We start from the raw sequence: 19,508 nt of genomic DNA, 5'->3' as shown, positions 1-19,508 counted from the left end.
TAACAATACTGAATCACTATGCTATATGCCTAAAACTAATATAATATTGTAAATCAACTATATTTCACTGAAAAAATAGAAACAGTTTTAGCAGCATTATAGCTGCTAATATTCATAAAAAGAAAGTTTATAAATGCAATTTGTCTTTGATACATGGTACTTGATATAATGTTACAAATTATATATATTTTTTAAAAACTACATCATAACTAGATGAAATACAATTTCTACTTTGAGGCTATGAAAGTGCTTTTAACACAAAAATTTTACCTACACCAAGTAGGTACTGAATACATTTTTTATTAAATAAATGAGAATGTAACAAGACAGAATGGGGAAACAAACAATACATGCTGAGACAGCAAAGCAAATTTAATAGACTACAAGAAAGGCCCAGAAATGCATTTGAGGGAAATATACGGATCACTGTCTTGGTTTTACAGCACTGCCTTTATTATCCATTCCTCCTTCCTTTGAAGATTGAGGAGACAACCATTAAAAATGAGTAAAATATAATAAAACATATAAAAAAATAAAAATCTCTTTTTATCAACAACAAATGATGACTGTTTAGAGAGGCAATCTGCTGTGGTATCTGGATGAAATTGCTGAGTATTCTAATAATTTAACACTCTGACACACTCTCTACCTGAGATATTTCTCAAGGTTGTGATTGCAGGGAGAAACCTCCATGAGGCACCATCTCTCCCTCCAAGAGCAGGCTTGTGCACACTTGCTGCAGAAGCAGTAAATCCCCCAAGTCGAGTGTCCTGCTGTGCTACAATCCACTGCATATGCAGGAATCTGTGAGACTGGGAGGCAGGGGGAAACTGACACAATTAGGAAACTGACCATTGCTCTGGCTGTGAGCAATAAAGTCCTTTGTCTCTGACATTTTCGGTCAGGATATATTAAACAGTAAAAGGTTAATTTTCTAGCAAGCAGGGTAAAATCTCAGATCTTGCACAGTTCTGGACAATGATATCACTATCAGAATTTGTGAGTGTGTGTATATATATAATTCTATACATATAACCTCATACACACTTACACACATGTACAGTTATATTCCATATATACTTTTTTAGTGGCCCTTTTGAGAAAACCTATAACATTAATATAATGTTAATGGCATACAATCTTGGGCATTTATTTACATTTTCAGTACCCTAGATTCCTCAACCTACATTGAGAATACCAATGGGAGCTAATTCATAAGACTGTAATGAGTATTAAATGATGTATTGGATATAATATTCTTATAGTCAATAACTGTTGGCAGTCAATACCTTTAACCATACTATTTTACCTTTGGTGGATCTTTTAGAATCCATTATTTTCCAAAGATATTTCATGGAAAATAGATCTATAATCCTTCTATAATTATTGAGGAACATTCATTTTTGGGGAAAACAATGCCATGTGAGAAATAACATCTATATTTGGTAAAAATATAATGAAATATTTTAAATAAAAATTTCACATTTTGCTTTAATATTAAAAATCATTTTTATTTCAAATAGCCTGATTTCACAAAATATAGTACACATAATTCTCCTATTCTAAAATCTATTGCTTTTGAGATTATTCAGACAAGTGCATTTAAAGACTTTCCTACTTATGAAATATATCGAAAAGACAACAGTGGCCTCTAGTGATACAAGAGCTAAAATAACAGGATGGAAATCTAAACTATTGAAAGGAAAATAAATTTAAATGATTTGCTTAAATGGTGAGTCTAACTGTTGAGAGATTAATATAGCCCATATTTGAGAGAAAGTCCCCTCATTCAAAAAATAAATCTTTATACATTGATAAATTAATGTGCATACTTATTAATTCAAGCAGAAACTGTCATCTTCACATCTACTGTTTATAAGGGACTATCAGTTCAGTTCAGTTCGGTGGCTCAGTCGTGTCTGACTCTTTGCAATCCCATGAATCGCAGCACACCAGGCCTCCCTGTCCATCACCAACTCCCAGAGTTTACCCAAACTCATGTCCATCAAGTCGGTGATGCCATCCATCCATCTCATCCTCTGTGGTCCCGTTCTCCTCCTACCCGCAACCCCTCCCAGCATCAGAGTCTTTTCCAATGAGTCAACTCTTCGCATGAGGTGGCCAAAGTATTGGAGTTTCAGCTTCAGCATCAGTCCTTCCAATGAACACCCAGGGCTGATCTCCTTTAGAATGGACTGGTTGGATCTCCTTGCAGTCCAAGGGACTCTCAAGAGTCTTCTCCAACACCACAGTTCAAAGGCACCAATTCTTCGGTGCTCAGCTTTCTTCACAGTCCAACTCTCACATCCATACATGACCACAGGAAAAACCATAGCCTTGACTAGATGGACTTTTATTGGAAAAGTAATGTCTCTGCTTTTGAATATGCTATCTAGGTTGGTCATAACTTTCCTTCCAAGGAGTAAGCATCTTTTAATTTCATGGCTGAAATCACCATCTGCATTGATTTTGGAGCCCCCAACAATAAAGTCTGACACTGCTTCCACTGTTACCCCATTTATTTCCCATGAAGTGATGGGACCAGATGCCATAATCTTAGTTTTCTGAATGTTGAGCTTTAAGCCAACTTTTTTACTCTCCTCTTTCACTTTCCTCAAGAGGCTTTTTAGTTCCTCTTCACTTTCTGCCATAAGGGTGGTATCATCTGCATATCCGAGGTTATTGATATTTCTCCCGGCAATCTTGATTCCAGCTTGTGCTTCTAGATTCATACATAGACAAGTTGTACATAATCACAAGACTACTACTTACTTGTCAAACACATTTGATTATAAAATAGCAGTTAGATCTTGCTTGTATATGCTAATACCGCACTATGGTTTGGAAATTCAACTAAATTTATTAATACTCATTCAGAAAAAACTGTCACGGAGGGGAAATTATTAACTATATAATTTCTCATGTAGATTTAAAGTTAAATAAATTTATTATTATTTTGTCTTTTGTAAACATGTATACATGTATCACACAGTTATATATACAAGAATCATATGTGTACATGCTGCATACCTATAGATATACACAAATGTATCATATTGATACATACTCATGTATTGGCATAATTTGCTCTTAATAGATATAAATCACTTTGTGACAGTTAAAATATACTTTCAACTATTCTAAGAGTTATTCTCTACCTAATGTTGAAAGAAGTTAATAGTCACTCTTTCAGCAGGAGTTTCTAAAGGAAAAGAGATAAAAATCTATGGAGGAGAATGAATATTTGATTTGTATATAGCCAAAAACTAGATCAAAACAATAACTAAACAATAAATCATATATTATCAGTATTTTTATTTTCCTTTTATTTGTTTCAAAATTTATTTTCCACTCACTGTCCTTACAAAAAGAAATTCTTTTATTTTTTGTCATTCTTTTTTTTTTTTTAACTGTAAAATAAAATTGATTGCATCTTGTTCGGTTGCCCAGTCATGTCTGACTCTTTGTGACCCCAGGGACTGTAGTATGCCAGGCCAGAGAATTCCACAGACAGAGGAGCCTGATGGGAAACAGTCCATGGTCGCAGAGTCAGACACAAAGAGCAACTAAACACTGATTGCATCTACCCTCTAGCTAGACTTGAGAAGCTGTATAGCCTGAATTTCATTTTGATAATTGATATAATAAATATGTGCTGGACACATTCTTGGGACCACTACTATGCTAGGAGCTAAACGGGTAAATAAAAGATCAAACAGAATATGTTCAGTACAATGGTCTTCAATCACCTGGAACATCCGAACACACAGACCGCTGAGTGCCAACCACACGAATTTCTGATTCAAGAGGTGATGTGACACAAAATCTTGCATTACTAACAAGTTTCAGAGAAATGCTGATTCTGCAGTTCTTGGAAAGACACTGCCAGAACAAGTGATTGAGTGTGTTTTACAGTTAGGGTTTAGCAAGGATACTGTAAATCTGTCACTAACCAAGACTTGGAGAAGTTAGGGAAGAGTTCCCAGGGCCCCTGAACACTGAATCTTGAAGAATGGTGAACAAAGCCAGGTGAAGCCAGGTAAATTCTACTGTTGTAGGAGCCCTATTGATAGCTGAGCTTTCATAGCTCATTAATCCAGGTCAAACCAAGTCTTCTACTGAGCTGGGAATTTTACTCATGTAAAAAGAATATTATTTATCCTTTTCTGACAACTGCAGTTTCAATGAGGTTGAAAGTATGCACAATAGACACAAATAGAAATCTGATCTCATAAGCTTTGGCTAAGCTAGGGTATTTTTGGCCTCAAAGAAAATTTAATACTCAATATCTGAGAGTTGTAGTCCCGAAGGGCTAAACAGGACTTTTGAATAGAAATTTGACCTTAAAAGAGGAGGCTTTTATGTTTCCAATTATTTGCTATGTTTCCTCAAACAAAAACAATGATCAAAATAATGTTACTAATAAATTAAGCCCACCATTTTTTTTTTCATATGTTTGAGCAATACAATTGGAAAAGGGCATGGCAACCAACTTCAGTATTCTTGCCTGAAGAATCCTATGGACAGAGGAGCCTGGTGGGCTGCAGTCCATTGGGTCGCTAAAGAGTTGGACACAACTGAAGCGACTAAGCAACATGTAGGACAGGACATGTTCAAGTCACTAAGACAGGAACTGAACTTCCCTGATCATTCAGTGGTTAACATTCTGCACTTCTACTAGAAGAAGCATGAGTTCGATCCCGGGTTGGGGAACTAAGATCTCACATGCATCAAACTCTAAACCCTCCCTTGATTCTTTCTAGATTAATCAAGGTCAGTCACCTGGAAAATCCCCTCAAACCTTTCTCTGAATGCTCTTTTCCTTATCTGATATAACTGCAACCAGGCTCTCCTCTGAGTATATATTTCCACTAAAATCCTCTCCATTGGTGTGTGTTGAAGGCATCCTTAATTCTCATGGTTGTTTCCAGACCCTTATTCTTCCCTGAAACCATCACCAAAAAACTCTACGATACAGGATTAATATAGCAAGACTAGCCCTCATTGTTGTAGTCATCTACCAACTTTTGGCTTATTTTCCCTTTTCATTAAAGATTTAGTTTTTTATTTTGTTCCTGGTACATATCTACAGTCATAATTCAGGGAGGGAATACTCCAATGCTTGGCCTCTCAGTTTCTGTCCTCTTTCCACTCTACAAACACCTTAGCCACATACTCTCTTATTCATAACCTAGACCTTGTCAATTTTAATAGCTATAACCTCTCCATGCTGTGCTGTGCTTAGTTGCTCAATCATGTCGTACTCTTTGCGACCCCATGATCTATAGCCAACCAGGCTCCTCTGTCCATGGGGATACTTAAGGCAAGAATACTGGAGTGGGTTGCCATGCCCTCCTTCAGGGGATCTTTCTAATCCAGGGATCAAACCCAGGTCTCCCATCTCCCACATTGCAGGCAGATTCTTTACTGTCTGAGCCACCAGCAAAGCCCAACTTCTCCATAGCCATGATCTTTAGTATCCTCAACTTCAACCATATCTTCTACTTACTTTCCACAGTATCCTGACTCCAGTATTTTGTATACCCCACTGGGGCTCTGAAACTGCCATCATTCATTCTTTCTTACTCCTTTTATATTCTCAAGTGTCCCTTACCCATTTTAAGTCTCATGATCAAGAATTACAATCACTGTCTTAGTTATGGGCTTCCCAGATGGCGCTAGTGGTAAAGAATCTGCCTGCTAATGCAAGAGATGAAAGAGATGCAAGTTCAATCCCTGGGTGCGGAAGAACCCCTGGAGGAGGGCATGGCAACCTACTCCAGTATTCTTTCCTGGAGAATCCCATGGAGAGGGGAGCCTGGCATGTTACAGTTCATAGGGTCATAAAGAATTGGACAGGTCTGAAGCAACTGAACATGCACACATGTCTTACTTATACCCCAATGCATGTTCTATTTACTTCGTGTCTGCACAGCTATGAGGTTTGGAATAAAGAACACACACACGCTGACCTGTCCCACCTCAGATTTGTGACCACCAACCCAGATTGCCCCCTAATAATATGATAATTGAGTTTTCCTAACTCATTCACTATCCTTCTCTTCTAAACAAGCACATCATATTTATTCTCCATTTTTTAATTTCACCAAGTGATACTGCTTCCCGTTTCAGTGAAACTCTCCGAAGCTGCAGCAGAGACCACCAACCACCAAATCTCTCCACCTACCTTCATCTAGTCACATACACTTGCCATCTATCTTGTTGCTAAATAAGAACTTCTGATGTTCCAATTTACAGAAGAACTTCCTCCTTCCTCATTTGCACTCTGCCCCAATAACTCTCACCACCATTCAAGGGCATTTCTCTTGCAGTTCCTGCTATCTCCTGCCTTATGAAGTTTTCCTTCTCTTTTGCATTTCTCCATTTTATGCCACGAATTCTCTCTTTAAAAGAAAACTAAATAAGACAAAAATAAATCCCTTAAATCCACTCCCTTCTTCAACAACCACTTCAATTCTTTTGTTCCTTTTAATGATATTCTGTGAACTCAGTATTTCATGTTCACTTTTTTCAATCCCTCACTGCCCCTTTTTCTTGGAATGCTTGAACCAGGCTTTCCCCATTGCCTTCCTCCTGTAACCGCTCTTGTGAAACCCTGAGTGACCTCCACATGGCTAGCTCCTCATTCAATTCTCAGTCCCCACCTTACTCGATCTGTCAGCAGTATTTGATGTAGTCAGTTACTCTTTTCTCCTTTGAAATACTCTCTTCTCTTGGTTTCTAAGACATCCCTCCCCTCATGAACTTCCTTTCAACTCACCGGCTGTGTTTATCCTCTTCTTCAATGAATAACTTATCTCCTTTGCCTGCTAGTGTTGAAATGAATCATGCCTTAATCTTAGGCCTCTTTTCCCTTCTATCTACACTCAATTTTTTTGCAATACCATCTTCTTTCTATATGTCAATGACTCCCAACTCTCTTCTGAGTAAACCTGTTCCTTAAACTCAAGACCCAGGTATCCAGTTGTTTACTCAACATCTTCACTTGGGTAGGCATCTCAAATGTGACATGTCAAACACTGAGGTCCAGATTCCCTCACCTTTAAGACCTAATTCTCTGTCAGTGTATATCTGTATATCCCATTTCATTTAAAGACAACTTATTCCCCCCCTTTTTTTTTTTTTTTCTGCCACACCATGCGACATGTGGGATCTTAGTTCTCCAGCCAGGGATTGAATCCATGCTCCCTGCAGTGGAAGTATGGGGTCTTAACCATTGGATTGCCAGAGAAGTCTCAACTCACTTCTTCATATTGCTCAGTCAGAACTTTACAGTTATTTTTGACTCCCGTCTTTGTATTTCTCTCATTCATCAAATACAGTGTATTGTTGCATACTAAGTTTTAGCTATTCTTCTATGTACTGGAACTACAATGATGAACAAATTAGACAAAACTCTTGGTCTCACAGAGCATATATGCTAGTGAAAAAAGCCAGAAAATAAAATGAAATTGTAAAATATAGCACTTCATGTGTTACTCGAAGTTTGGAGATAAATTATTAAGAATAGAAGATGAAAACTTTTATAGGTAGAGTTTGAAATTTTAAACAGGACACCATGGAAGTCTTTACCAAGAAGGTGAGAGCTGAGTAAAGATTTGAAAGATGTGAAAAATTGAGGCATGAGAACATTTAGGGGAAAAATATTCCAGTCAAAAGAAATACAAAGTACAAATGTTCTGTCAAAAGTGGGCCTCATATTTTCTTGAAAAGCAAAGAGGCTAGTGTGGCTTAAGCAGTGGGATCCCAAAAAATGAGGGCAATAAATTAGCTAAGAACTGGATCATGTGGGGACTTACAGGTCATTACAAACATTTCAATGTTTACAGAGTGAGATAGGAAACTACTGGAAGGTTTTGAGCAGAATAAAGGTGTTACTTCTCCTCCCCCCCCCCCCCCACAGAATTACTGTCTCCTTGAGTAGAACATATATGAGGGCAAAGGTGTAATCAGAGAGATGAGCTTCACAGCTATTGAGATAATTTTAACTTTTGATAGCCCATTTTATTGAATTATAACAACTCTTTGGAAAGGATATTATTTCTCAAGAATTCTGGTGAAGGAACATTCAAAATACGTAATAAAGAGTTAGTCCCAGGCACACGCTAAGAGTCTAAGAGTTGCCACCAGTCTTTACCACCTAACAGAACCATGCCATGCAAATAAGGTTACAACCAGTCCCTCTTGGCTGAATGTACAAGGATGTTCCTTAATGAAAGATACTGAAGTTCTTATTCTATAATACTTCTTAAAATATTTTTCTTGCAGGTCCTTATAATATATGGTTAACCTCAGTCCATTGTATAAAGTTGAGCTTCCAGAATAATTTGATAACTTCTGGAAGTTTAAATGCCCCATATATGCTGAGAAATCTGTATGCAGGTCAAGAAGCCATAGTTAGAACTGGACATGAACAATAGACTGGTTCTAAATTGGGACATCAAGGCTATATATTGTCACCCTGTTTATTTAACTTACATGCAGAGTACATCATGCGAAATGCCGGGCTGGATGAAACACAAGCTGGAATCAAGATTCCCAGGAGAAATATCAATAACCTCAGACATGCAGATGACACAACCCTTATGGCAGAAAGCAAAGAAGAACTAAAGAGTCTCTTGATGAAAGTGAAAGAGGAAAGTAAAAACGCTGGCTTAAAATGCAACATTCAAAAAATGAAGATCCCATCACTTCATGGCAAATAGATAAGGAAACAATGGAAACAGTGACAGACTTTATTTTCTTGGGCTCCAAAATCACTGTAGATGGTGACTGCAGCCATGAAATTAAAAGACAGTTGCTCCTTAGAAGAAAGGCTATGACAAAACTAGACAGCATTTCAAAAAGCAGAGACAACTTTGCCAACAAAGGTCCAACTTCCATATGCTCAAGCTGGATTTAGAAAAGGCAGAGGAACCAGAGGTCAAATTGCCAACATCCATTGGATCACTGAAAAAGCAAGAGAGTTCCAGAAAAACATTTACTTCTGCTTTATTGACTATGCCAAAACCTTTTACTGTGTGGATCACAACAAACTGTGGAAAATTCTGAAAGAGATGGGAATGCCAGACCACCTGACTTGCCTCCTGAGAAATCTGTATGCAACAGTAAAGAAACAACAGTTAGAACTGGACATGGAAAGATAGACTGGTTCCAAATCGGAAAAGAGTACAACAAGGCTGTATATTGTTACCCTGCTTATTTAGCTTATATGCAGAGTACATCATGCGAAATGCCAGGCTGGATGGAGCACTAGCTGGAGTCAAGATTGCCAGGAGAAATATCAGTAACCTCAGATATGTAGATGACACCACCCTTATGGCAGAAAGCGAAGAACTAAAGGGCCTCTTGATCAAAATGAAATAGGAGAGTGAAAATGTTGGCTTAAAACTGAACATTCCGAAAACTAAGATCATGGCATTCGGTCCCATCACTTCATGGCAAATAGATGGGGAAGCAATGGAAACAGTGGCAGACTTTATTTTTTGGGGCTCCAAAATCACTACAGATGGTGACTGCAGCCATGAAATTAAAAGACGCTTACTCCTTGGTAGAAAAGTTATGACCAACCTAGACAGCATATTAAAAACCAGAGACATTACTTTGCCAACAAAGGTCTGTCTAGTCAAAGCTATGATTTTTCCAATAGTCATGTATGGATGTGAGAGTTGGACTATAAAGAAAGCTGAGCACTGAAGAATTCATGCTGTGGTGCTGGAGAAGACTCTTGAGAGTCCCTTGGACTGTAAGGAGATCAAACCAGTCCATCCTAAAGGAAATCAGTCCTGAATATTCATTGGAAGGACTGATGTTGAAGTTGAAACTCCAATACTTTGATCACTTAATGGGAAGAACTGACTTATTGGAAAAGATCCCAATGCTGGGAAAGATAGAAGGCAAGAGGAGAAGGGGATGATAGAGGATAAGATTGTTGGATGGCATCATTGACTGATGGACATGTGTTTGAGCAAGCTCCAGAAGTTGGTGATAGACAGGGAAGCCTGGCTTGCTGCAGTCCATGGGGTCTCGAAGAGTCAGACACAACTGAGTGACTGAACTGACTGATATGCTAAAAAACTAATTTAATTCTAACATACAGTCAAGCATTTAGCAAAATTAATTTTTAATACTCATCAGTCAGTTAACAGAATTGGAATCCTAAACTTAATAAGTTTTTAACATTGTTTCATTAATTTTTATACTCTATACTCTTTCATACCCACATCACTAAATAAGAATTTTCCCACACAATGCAACATACACCATGATTTTAATGATTTTAGGAAGGGAGAATTGATTCTTTACAGGCTACAATTTCCTCAGTCTAAATGTCATTTCTACATTTAGTTAAAGGAACTTATTTTGTCAGCAAAAATAGATGAATATCCCTCCTACCTTTTAATTGCTCTCTTTGCAATTTTAATTAATTGAGTTAATACATTTTTGCATCTAAATGATAATCACACATTTTGTGAACTGCTTGTCTTATCAGAGAATGATGAGACATTAACTACACTCATTACTACAAAATATCTATAAAAAGCCGTTATTGCTACAAACCAAGCATATGAGGTCAAAGTTTATGATACACTCAATAAGTCCACCTTATTTTTAAACCTATTACATTATGATGATTTAAAATTATATTACACAACTGTCTTTTGTGCAAACACATCTACTCTTTTTCCCATGCTTACGACAAAATGCAAATGTAGAGATGCAGATGTTCTTCTTCCCCACACAAATAGAATATACTATTCATGTTAATCTGAAAAGTTATCTTTTCCCTTTACACAATGTATCAGAGTCATTTTTCCAGATCAACACTTATAAATCTAACATAGTATTGTAAATAGAAGCTGAACATTTTCTATAGGTGTTCAGATAATTCCTTTCTGAAATTTAATTATAGGTTCTCAATAACTTATTTGCCAATTCAAAAATTAAACTTCTTTCTGATTCATGTGTTGAGAAACCTCACCTGAAGCAATATGAAGCTATTTATAATCTTTATTTAACCTAGTTAATTTGAACACTCATACATTTTGCTGAAGAAATATAAATGTGTTTCATTATGAGGCGCTGCCCCAGCCCCCTAGTGGTATTAATAATATATAGAATATGCTTCATATTATTGCTATAAAAATCCCTAACCATCAGAATTCTTAAACATATTTTGTCCCAAGGGTTTTAGTTAATGGTTTGTACATTTGTATAAAGAATAATGCAATAAATATCTTTTGACCTATTCAATTAAAGGCTGGGCTTTTTGTTTCTATAAATTTGATCTCTAGAAGTAAAATTACTGGCTCATAAAATATGCACTTCTTCAATTCTTACGTGCCCTAAATCACTTTCAGAAAGGTTTCAGTTTGTACTTCTATCAAGTATGTGTTAGCATGTTTATATTTTTCATAGCTTTATTAGGAAAATATTTTGACAAATCTTTAATATAATAACTTCATACACTTGTGAATTTTTACACTGTTATTTCCCATGGTGAATCTCCCCTGCTAGAAATCCCATGCACAACATCTCATAAACAACCCTCATACCCCACAGGCAATTTAAAAGAGACATTTCAGACTGTAGGGAGCATAAAATCACACCTGTTTTCGTAGTTATGTTATAGAGAGATTTCTTCTAACCATTTCCAACATTTACTTGTTATTTATTTTTATGCCCTGGATTATCTTCCTTTCTATGCTGTTATCTGTGAACTGTGAAACCAATAATTAGCCTTATTAACCTAATGTCTCTTCTTCCCTCCTACTGATCTCCCTCCTTCATTTCCATTTCATCTGGTGATTACTCTTCTTCCAAATACACCTTAACTTTTGAAGTGCCCTATTCAGTTCCTCAGTGGTCTTCCTACGTGAGCATTTTCACTTACTGTGCTCGGTCTCTTCAGTCGTGTCTGATTCTTTGCAACCTCGTAGGCTGTAGCCCACCAGGCTCCTCTGTCTGTGGGATTTTCCCAGCAAGAATACTAGAATGGGTTGCCATTTCCCCCTCCATTCACTTACTATAATTCAGAGCTAATAAGCACGCATTTATTTCTCTAGAGTATTCTTCCTGTTTCACATGCATATTATTATAGGATGTGCAATAGAATATAAATGCTATCTACACTATTAGACCACACCATGGGCATTTCATAGTCATCTTTCTCTCATCATCTGCCTTCTAGAAATGCCTATTTTTACATCTTATATACACCAAAAGCCAGAACTGCCTGGCATGTAGTGAACTCAAAAAATGTTTGTAAAATGCATATATGAAAAACAATAGCGCTTTACATTTCGAGAAAATATTTTCAGCCGCAATTCAACATTGAAACACAATTACAATAATTATTTGATAAGGGCGGAATATCATTTCAAAGAAGTTAAGCAGCTAGAAAAAAGGATATAAGATTCAAGTGTGACCAAATCAGCGATAAAATAAAATTGCCTGGTTTTAAATCTACCTCTAGTTCATCTTATGGATTTTTAACTGATAAGCCCTTATTTTTATTCATGTTGATAAATTATACACTGATTTTTGTGTTACCATGTAGCTTAAACACATTGCAAAATAATTTAAAATACTAAGTACTGGGTAGACTGAGAGCGAACAATTCATGTGAAACATTTAAGATTATTACATGGACTATGTAAATAAAAATATATGAATACGAGCATGCATTCTAACTTCCACTTCTCATGACTTAAAACCATTCCACTGGAAATCAAAGGCAATACAGAGCCCTCTGAGCTAGGAGATGTCGCCATTTGTGTTTGCCTGCCTGTGTTGTACCTAATGACTATGTGGACATAAGTGGATGGATTTGACTTTTCAAAGAGAATATGTTTTATTGTATGCAGCATGAGCTTGCAAAGAAATACTGCTTTATTTTTATGACTGGTACGTATGAATCATAATCAGTTCTCTGAATTTTTTCAAAGAGTTCAAACCCAATCCAAGGATACAGGCTTTCCTTGTTTCATAATACTCCTGAAAGTGTGTGAGCAGCAGGCCTGTTTCTACATGTGAGGACGTGGCAGCCCATTCAGGGGCCGGTTGTTTCCTGCTCCTTCTCTACATTGGCAGAAGAGAATTTTCCCACGCTGGTTTTCTTCAGATGACTCAGTAAATCTTTCAGTTCATCCATAAAGCTCTCTCACACCACCCCCTTTCCAGAGTGTACAGAATGCACACCTGCGATGCATACATGTTAGGATTTGACTAAGAAGCTGAATATGGCTCTGTGCCTGGTTTGTATTGTACAGTCACAAAAGACGTTGAGCAGAAATCTTACTCTGCAGACCTTTTACCTGCCTGGAGCATCACATCGCTACTGAGCTCACTGGAGTTCCAGAGAACTCCTTGGCCTTTTGAACTGACTTCCTCTCTGCTTTGTCTAGATCATCATATCTCAGTGCATTTTTAGAGATACTGCTTATTAACCACCTTTTCAATGGTCAAGGAACTATGGAGCTCCATAATCCCTTCTGCAAATCTAACATAAACTTACTTGAAGATAAAACCTAACCAGACTAGATATGAGGTTACTCATGATCTTTATCCTATTTAATGCGATTATGCATTCCGGTCCCTGAATGTATTGATTATGGCTGCCTCCCCACCAAAAAAAAAATAATAGTAGGAAATTCTATAATACCATACACTATTACAGCATAATATCTTTCCAAAATTAAAAAGGAAATCCAAATTTCAAAATACATCTAGTCCCCTGAGTTTCAAGTATGGGAGTATAGGCCTATAAGTACAGGATTGAGTGGATCTCCAGGGGTAGGAAACGGCAACCCACTCCAGTTTTCTTGCCTGGGAAAGTCCACGGACAGAGGAGCCTGATGGACTATAGTCCAAGGGATTGCAAAAGAGTCAGACATACAACTAGTAACTATGCATGCAACTATTAACTATAAAATAGCAACGATTATTCACATTCATTTACACACTTTTTACTTTATGAATTTCTTAGACGTGATTAAAAAAACATAGGACTTAAAAACAGGCAGAAATTTCCATTTTGACTGCATAAAATTATAAAAATTATTTATTTTTTAAGCTGCATTGAAAAGAGATTTAAATTTTTTAATATAAATTTTTCTTAGTATACGTAGTAAAAATATTCCTAAATAAGAGTAATAAGTAGCAATGTTTAACAATCAGCTTGTAGGGTGTTTGGGGACGGGGTGGAGGAGAAGGCAAAGGACTCTGATATGTTGCATTTTTTCATTTATGTGGTGTCAAAACTTCTATTATGGTCAATTTCAAGTTATTTCAACATGACACCACTGAACGTGGAGTTGCAATGAGATGTGAATAATTGTTCTAGTGTAGCCTGACTCTAGTGCTCCTTGAAGGATAACTCAATAACCTTGGCGAAGATGAAATTAATTTTACAGCATAAATAGAAACTCCAGGGCTAAAATGTTTTAGATGTGTTCGTTATAAAGGAAAAAAAGCTACAAGCAAGACAAAGCAAGCAAGTACAAGCAAGATTATTCTAATTAAGCTCGTTATGTTTTTAATATACAAATATAATTTTTAGATGAGAGTTTTTAAAAACACAACCTAGAAGCTATAATTATTAAATATAATTTCATCTATCTGAAAAGTCAGCATGATGCTAAGGAGTTTTAAGATGTGGGTTCCTTTGAGGTAACACTATATACTTTGGTTCACAGGATTCAGGGAGTGAGTATATCCAAACCATGTCATTTCTTTTGTTTTTTTTTTTTTAATTTTATTTTATTTTTAATCTTCACAAATTGTATTAGTTTTGCCAAATTTCAATAGCATTCTCAAAGCTCTGATTCCTTAGGCTGTTGCTTATAAAGTTCTAAAGAACGTCACTTAATTTCTCCATAGTGGACATTTGGAGGCTTCTTTTAAGCAGAATGAGAAAGTAGGAAAGAAAAGAAATTCTGGCTGCCATAAAGACTATTTAAAGTAAAAACAGCATGCCTTTAGCCAACAGAGGTCCGTCTAGTCAAGGCAATGGTTTTTCTAGTGATCATGTATGGATGTGAGAGTTGGACTATAAAGAAAGCTGAGTGCTGAAGAATTGATGCTTTTGAACTGTGGTGTTGGAGAAGACTCTTGAGAGTCCCTTGGACTGCAAGGAGATCCAACCAGTCCATCCTAAAGGACATCAGTCCTGAGTATTTATTGGAAGGACTGATGCTGAAGCTGAAACTCCAATATTGGCCACCTGATGTGAAGAACCAACTCATTTGAAAAGACCCTGATGCTGGGAAAGATTGAAGGCAGGAAGAGAAGGGGACGACAGAGGATGAGATGGTTGGATGGCATCACTGACTCAATGGACACGAGTTTGAGTAAACTCTGGGAGTTGATGATGGACAGGAAGGCCTGGTGTGCTGCAGTCCATGGAGTCGCAAAGAGTTGGACATGATTGAACGGTTGAAAGGACGGATCCAAAAGTTACTTATGCAATGCCAGATTAACACATAGTGATTTCTTCTAAATAATAATTTAGATATAGAAGTATTCATAAGAAATAACACTTTTGAGAGTTAATGCTATGTTTCAACTTGACTGGGTCATAGGATGCCCAGGCGTTTGGTCAAACTTTATTCTGGGTGTGCTCTTGAGAGTATTTCTAAATGAGAATAACGTTTGAGCTGGTAGAATGAATGAAGTAGAAATGCCCTCCCTAATGTGGGTAGACCTTGTCCAATGAGTTTAAGACCTGAATAGGACAAAGACTGAGTGAGGCAGAATTCCTCCTGGCTGACTCTCTTCCAGCTGGGACACTGGTTATTCTTATCTTCATACTCAAGCTGAAACATGGTTCTCCTGGATCTCCAGCTGGCTGACAACAGATTTGACTTGTCAGCTTCCATAAATGCCTAAGCCAATTCAGTATTTTATATATATATATATATATATATATATATATATATATATACACACACACACACATTCATTTGGTTGGTTCTGTTTATCTGGATAAACCTGACTGGTAAAATATTTAATTTATTTTGTTCCAAAAAATATCAGTGCAGAAGAAAAGTGAAGATGAAATCCAAAGTCCTACTATGGTCTACCATATCCTACATGACTCACCCCTTTCCAGTTTGCTAGCTCTCTGACTTCATCTCTTCCTTTTCCCTCTTGTTTATTTCATTCCTGCCACACTGGCTTCCTTGTTGTCAATCAAGCCATGAAGAAACGTGAAAAACCTTAAAAGCATATCATTATGTGAAAGAAGCCAATCTGAAAAGACCACATACTGTATGATTCCAACTATTTCACCTTCTGGAAAAGGTAAAACTATGGAGACAGTAATAAGATTCATGGTTGCCAGGAGATAGGGGGAGGGAAGGAAGAATAGGCATACCACAGAGGATTTTTAGGATGGTGAAACTATTCTGCATGATACAATATTATAGATATATATTAATATATATTTGTCCAAATCAAGAGAATGCATAACACCAATGCTAAACCCTAATGTAAACTATGGACTTTGAATGATTATGATTTCCCATTGTAGGTTCATCAATTATAACTGCAGTCTATGATGATAATAAGGGAGGTTATATGAGATCTTTTTGAAGTTCCCTTTCAGTGTTGCTGTGAACCTAAAACTGCTCTATAAAATAAAGCTTATTAAAGAGAGAGAGACACTTGAGAAGCCATCAACAAAAACATTATCATTCTAGTTTCAGACAGACACTCTGCCATGAGATTGTTTCTACTTGTTTTTATTCTCATTTTCCTCATTTCCTATTCCAAGAAACCAGAATTCTTTCTAAGCCTCCGTTTTGTGTTTTAGTTTGTTGTTATAACCTTATATAAATTCAAACAATTTCATCTGTACTTTCCCTAAATTTTTTTCAAATCCATCTGTGTTGCACATAACCTAATAATTCAAACACAGACAACTGAATAAGAATTGATTTTATAAAACTTATATATACATGTTCACTGATTCCATTGCTTGATATTAAATTATAAGTTAATGCTTGAGTGTATTCCATATTGTGATGGTTTTACTTTACAAAATACATTTTAAAATATTAGATTTAAAAATAAATCTTTATCAGTGTCTGAAGATCTGCTTATTTCTTTAAATCAGCCTCAAAGGAGGATATTTGTTTCCATTTTCTATGTCTTATTTCTAAAATCTATCATCACCAACTCCAAAGTTGCATTACATGATTTTGAAAGATAACCCAAGTTCTACAATGATCTAATACTGTGATAATAGAACACTTCACATTTTTTTATTTTATTTTAATTAAGTAACTGAGAAATGATGATTTACTCCACAGGGCATCTTACCACACTTCAGGAAGTGAATTCTAAAACTGGTTCCTCCACTTACTAGCTGAGAGGTTTCGGTGCATGTTTTATTACTTTTCTCTGCCTTAGGTCTCTCATATATTGGATGGGAACAGGTTATTTCTAAAGTCCCTCCAGTACTAATGCTCAGTTATTCCAATTAAAGAGAATGGACATTTCTAGGTACTAGCCTGCAAAGTATGCTAAAATATTGTCAACACAACGTAATACAATGTATTCACTGGGTTTAAACATCCCGAAGTTTTTACAAAAGTCATTTTCTTGTCTTTTGCAACTTTCTAGAATTTTCAAATTCGGCCTACAACAATGTAAAAATAGTGCCAGAGAAATTTTATTTATTTATTTATTTTTTTCGGCCTCTCTGGTTTAATGGTGGCACAGCCTGCAGTGCGGTTCCTGTAGCAGGGGGCCTGTGGGCCCTGCCCGGAGGCCATCAGAGAAATTTTAAAAGTGCCTTGTAATTGAGCAATTTTCTTTCTTGGTGTGTTTGTCTTCTTTATTTGTCTTGCTAAGAGCCTTCTTTTACTATTTTATTACCTACAAACCCTATTCCCTCAATTCCTGGTTTACTATCATTATTTGCTAAATGTTCTTTTTCATTTTTGCTGGATTATTTTTGAGGCCCTAATGTAGTAAGAATTAGAGAACAAGAAGTATGGAATAAATAAAAGTGTTTTCCTTTGTCTTTAAGAATATTTGAACCTTAAAAATCTGTGAATATTGTGAGTCTATCAATAAAGAGAAATAAATCTTTTTCAAGGCAGTGAAGTTTTTATAGGAAATTTCTATTTGTAATAGAGTAACTAGTATAACCAAATGGCTACAAACAGAATCCATTATTTATATGTTTATTTTAAAAATACATAGTGAGCTTCTTTCTTGGGAATAATGCTACCTGAAAAAGTGTTAAAGGAAAAACCCAATATGAACCCTTCCCAGAAAGAAAATATAGTCTGACTGTTTGATGTAGGCATTAAGAAAAGGAGTAAATAACAGTACATACATGATCTTAGAGGGGCTTCTCAGGTGGCACTAGTGGTAAAAGAACCCACCTGCCAATGGAGGAGAAGTAAGAGATGAGGGTTCAATCCCTGGATTGGGAAGATCCCCTGGAAGAGGGCATGACAACCCACTTCAGTATTCTTGTCTGGAGAATTCCATGGACAGAGGAGCCTGGAGGGTGACGGTCCACAAGGTTGCAAAGAGTCGGACACGACTGAAATGACTTAGCATCCATGCATAGGATATTAGAACAGGAATTGAGCATTAAGTGCTAAATGAGTACTGCAAATATTATATAATTTTAAGCATTTGGAAACAGACTTTTCACAGCTGACCTGACCTGCATCCTTTAGAAAGTAGATCCTGAGGCTTAGATGAAGTGTTGACCCTTTATTTGGGAGGTGTAAGCCCAGACAACTGAGGACAGTGGGGAAAAAAGCCAGGAAAAGATGAAAAGCTGTATAATGTAATAAGAAGCACTACAATACTGGCCACAACTTCAGAACAACCTCCGGGACAAAGCCTCTGCTGGCAGATATGTTCTACAGCACACACAGTGTTGGTAAAAGGACCATAAAAATACAGCTATTCTTCAGACGGGTCCACAGGAGAGATAAAGGAGGTGGAATTCACTGTCCATTGTCACTGCTTAAGGTTCAACCTCAGGGGAGCCACCTCCCTACATGTCTGCCTTGTTCAGCAACCAGTATCCCAACCTCCTAGGGGTGTATTTCGTCCGTATATGCAAGAAAGAGTGACTCAAGCTTGGATGGTGTGCCAACTAAGAGAGAAAGGGAAGTCGTTAGGAAATAAGCCTGAGAATACAGCAGGTTTGAAAGGTCAGGGACGACGTACGGGCTTTCAGATGAGAGAAATCTGGATAATTCAAGAGAGTAGGTGTTAAGAAGGGAAAACAGTGCGAGCAAAGTAGGAAAGAGAAGAATGTACACATGGAACATTTGTAAATACACCGAGTGTGGTAGAGAGAGAGTTTTGGATACAGATATGACTGGACAAGGCGTTTGGTAGAGTCTGGCCAGTACTGTGTTAGGCTAAAACATTTACATTTGACTCAGGCCAGGGAGGCACCACTAATTCCTAAGTGAGCTGAGCATGTGACAAATGTGGCATGTTCAGAGCAT

At 36.9% G+C, this 19,508-nt stretch overlaps 1 long non-coding RNA gene across 3 annotated transcripts in view; it reads right to left on the bottom strand.

The window, feature by feature from the left end:
- LOC147355176 (uncharacterized) overlaps nucleotides 1-19,508 on the bottom strand; it is a 75,303-nt gene that overhangs the window by 22,658 nt on the left and 33,137 nt on the right. The gene's annotated exons all lie outside the window — the stretch shown is intronic.

The sequence above is a fragment of the Bos grunniens genome, chromosome 17 (genome assembly GCF_055505025.1).
Source record: "Bos grunniens cultivar Pamir isolate PY7600 chromosome 17, Bosgru_T2T1.0, whole genome shotgun sequence".
Taxonomy (NCBI): Eukaryota; Metazoa; Chordata; class Mammalia; order Artiodactyla; family Bovidae; genus Bos; species Bos grunniens.
This window is presented reverse-complemented; position numbering and strand designations above follow the sequence as displayed.